This window comes from Salminus brasiliensis, chromosome 1 (genome assembly GCF_030463535.1).
Source record: "Salminus brasiliensis chromosome 1, fSalBra1.hap2, whole genome shotgun sequence".
Lineage (NCBI taxonomy): Eukaryota > Metazoa > Chordata > Actinopteri > Characiformes > Bryconidae > Salminus > Salminus brasiliensis.
The window spans coordinates 1,926,462-1,930,263 of NC_132878.1; positions in this window are offsets into that span (position 1 = coordinate 1,926,462).

The window sequence follows — 3,802 nt, forward strand, 5'->3', positions numbered from 1 at the left end:
GAGGAGAAGCACGAGGCAGTGGTTTCCAGTAAAGTGGCCAGAGAATGGAATCACAAGGCAGGGGTTTCTAATAAAGCAGACAGAGAGGGGAAGCATGAGGCAAGGGTTTCTAATAAAGTGGCCAGTGAGGAATTCCAAAATGGGTGTTTCTAATAAAGTGGCCAGAGGGGAAGCACGAGGTAATGGTTTCTAATAAAGTGGCCAGAGGGGAAGCACGAGGCAAGGGTTTCTAATAAAGTGGCCAGAGGGGAAGCACGAGGTAATGGTTTCTAATAAAGTGGCCAGGGAGGGAGAGCACGAGGCAAGGGTTTCTAATAAAGTGGCCAGAGGGGAAGCACGAGGTAATGGTTTCTAATAAAGTGGCCAGGGAGGGAGAGCACGAGGCAAGGGTTTCTAATAAAGTGGCCAGAGGGGAAGCACGAGGTAATGGTTTCTAATAAAGTGGCCAGGGAGGGAGAGCACGAGGCAAGGGTTTCTAATAAAGTGGCCAGAGGGGAAGCACGAGGTAATGGTTTCTAATAAAGTGGCCAGGGAGGGAGAGCACGAGGCAAGTGTTTCTAATAAAGTGGCCAGAGAGGGGAAACGCAAGGCAGGGGTTTCTAATAAAGTGGCCAGGGAGGGAAAGCACGAGGCAAGGGTTTCCAATAAAGTGGCCAGAGAGGGGAAACGCAAGGCAGGGGTTTCTAATAAAGTGGCCAGGGAGGGAAAGCGCAAGGCAGGGGTTTCTAATAAAGTGGCCAGAGAGGGAAAGCGCAAGGCAGGGGTTTCTAATAAAGTGGCCAGGGAGGGAGAGCACGAGGCAAGGGTTTCCAATAAAGTGGCCAGGGAGTGTGAGCACGAGGCAAGGGTTTCTAATAAAGTGGCCAGGGAGGGGGAAACGTAAGGCAGGGGTTCCTAATAAAGTGGCCAGAGAGGGGAAATGCCAGGCAGGGGTTTCTAATAAAGTGGCCAGAGAGGGGAAATGCCAGGCAGGGGTTTCTAATAAAGTGGCCAGAGAATGGAATCATGAGGCAGGGGTTCCTAATAAAGTGGCCAGAGAGGGGAAATGCCAGGCAGGGGTTTCTAATAAAGTGGCCAGAGAGGGGAAATGCCAGGCAGGGGTTTCTAATAAAGTGGCCAGAGAGTGTGAGCACGAGGCAAGGGTTTCTAATAAAGTGGCCAGAGAGGGGGAAACGTAAAGCAGGGGTTTCTAATAAAGTGGCCAGGGAGTGTGAGCACGAGGCAGGGGTTTCTAATAAAGTGGCCAGAGAGGAATTCCAAAAAGGGTGTTCCTAATAAAGTGGTCAGAGAGGGGAAACGCGAGGCAAGGGTTTCTAATAAAGTGGCCAGGGAGTGTGAGCACGAGGCAGGGGTTTCTAATAAAGTGGCCAGAGAGGAATTCCAAAAAGGGTGTTCCTAATAAAGTGGTCAGAGAGGGGAAACGCGAGGCAAGGGTTTCTAATAAAGTGGCCAGGGAGGGGAAACGCAAGGCAGGGGTTTCTAATAAAGTGGCCAGGGAGTGGAATCATGAGGCAGGGGTTTCTAATAAAGTGGCCAGAGAGGGGAAATGCCAGGCAGGGGTTTCTAATAAAGTGGCCAGAGAGGGGAAATGCCAGGCAGGGGTTTCTAATAAAGTGGCCAGAGAATGGAATCATGAGGCAGGGGTTCCTAATAAAGTGGCCAGAGAGGGGAAATGCCAGGCAGGGGTTTCTAATAAAGTGGCCAGGGAGTGGAATCATGAGGCAGGGGTTTCTAATAAAGTGGCCAGAGAGGGGAAATGCCAGGCAGGGGTTCCTAATAAAGTGGCCAGAGAGGGGAAATGCCAGGCAGGGGTTTCTAATAAAGTGGCCAGAGAGTGGAATCATGAGGCAGGGGTTTCTAATAAAGTGGCCAGAGAGGGGAAATGCCAGGCAGGGGTTTCTAATAAAGTGGCCAGAGAGGGGAAATGCCAGGCAGGGGTTTCTAATAAAGTGGCCAGAGAATGGAATCATGAGGCAGGGGTTTCTAATAAAGTGGCCAGAGAGGGGAAATGCCAGGCAGGGGTTTCTAATAAAGTGGCCAGAGAATGGAATCATGAGGCAGGGGTTTCTAATAAAGTGGCCAGGGAGTGGAATCATGAGGCAGGGGTTTCTAATAAAGTGGCCAGTGAGGAATTCCAAAATGGGTGTTTCTAATAAAGTGGCCGGAGGGGAAGCACGAGGCAAGGGTTTCTAATAAAGTGGCCAGAGAGTGTGAGCACGAGGCAAGGGTTTCTAATAAAATGGCCAGGGAGGGAAAGCGCAAGGCAGGGGTTTCTAATAAAGTGGCCAGGGAGGGAAAGCACGAGGCAAGGGTTTCTAATAAAGTGGCCAGAGAGGGGAAATGCCAGGCAGGGGTTTCTAATAAAGTGGCCAGAGAATGGAATCATGAGGCAGGGGTTTCTAATAAAGTGGCCAGAGAGGGGAAATGCCAGGCAGGGGTTTCTAATAAAGTGGCCAGAGAGGGGAAATGCCAGGCAGGGGTTTCTAATAAAGTGGCCAGAGAGGGGAAATGCCAGGCAGGGGTTTCTAATAAAGTGGCCAGAGAGGGGAAATGCCAGGCAGGGGTTTCTAATAAAGTGGCCAGGGAGTGGAATCATGAGGCAGGGGTTTCTAATAAAGTGGCCAGGGAGTGTGAGCACGAGGCAAGGGTTTCTAATAAAGTGGCCAGGGAGTGTGAGCACGAGGCAAGGGTTTCTAATAAAGTGGCCAGGGAGTGTGAGCACGAGGCAAGGGTTTCTAATAAAGTGGCCAGGGAGTGTGAGCACGAGGCAAGGGTTTCTAATGTATATCATTCCAATGTAATGTTCAAAACGGCCACATGGCGTCGCTGTTTCATCGCTGCTCAATTGGGAGCAGAGTGTTCCCAGCGTCCTTCCTGCTCTCACAGGTTGCGCTCAGTGCTCAGGTTCCGTTTCAGACAAGCAGGTGAGATCTGTAACAGTGTTAAGAGGTTCTAGATAACCCATCAGTGTTCTCACCAGTCCCTCCTTCCACCCTGACTCCATTTATTCAGTGTGTTGGTTAGAGATGATTGATTATTGGTTATAAATGATGTTTTATTGATCAGATCTGAGCTTGACTAATAATAGAACTGCTGACTGACATTTATTCAATGCTGTTACCTAAAATTATACTGGCCAAAAGTTTGTGGACACCCCTTTTACTAAGTGCATTCATCTACTTTAAGCCGCACCCATTGCTGACACAGATGTGCAAATGCACACACACAGCTTGTCTAGTCCCTGTAGAGGAGAAGTACTGCCAATAGAATAGGACTGTCAGAAGCTATTGGCTCCATGCTGCTTAATACCAGGTGTGGGCTAGAGGGGTATAAAGCCCCCCAGCATTGAGGAAACGTGGAGCAGTGGAGGAGCTGTGTTCTCTGGAATGATGGTGGAGGAGCTCCATCCAGTACTTTTGGGCGGGGTGAGGTGGGGTGGTGTTCATCTGACATCCTGACCTCATTAATGCTTTTGTTGCTGAATGCAATCAAATCCTCACAGCAATGCTCCTAGAAGAAAGTCTTCTTCTCTGGACAGAAGAGACAGTTACTCCAACAGAAGCAGGATCCCCTTGGTTTTAGATGAAACAGTGAATGAACAGATGTCCCAATACTTTTGTCCATGTGGTTGGACCCGCCGGACCAACTGGACAACCAACAACAGAGCTCAATACCCGGCTGTCCGGTCCAAAAACAGACAGCCCGGACTGGCGCGTGTAGGTGTCGCGCAGCGGCTGTGGAGGTGGAGGCTGTCTGCCCCTCAGTCCTCTTGTATTCCAGAGACCTGCAGCCTGCAGCAACT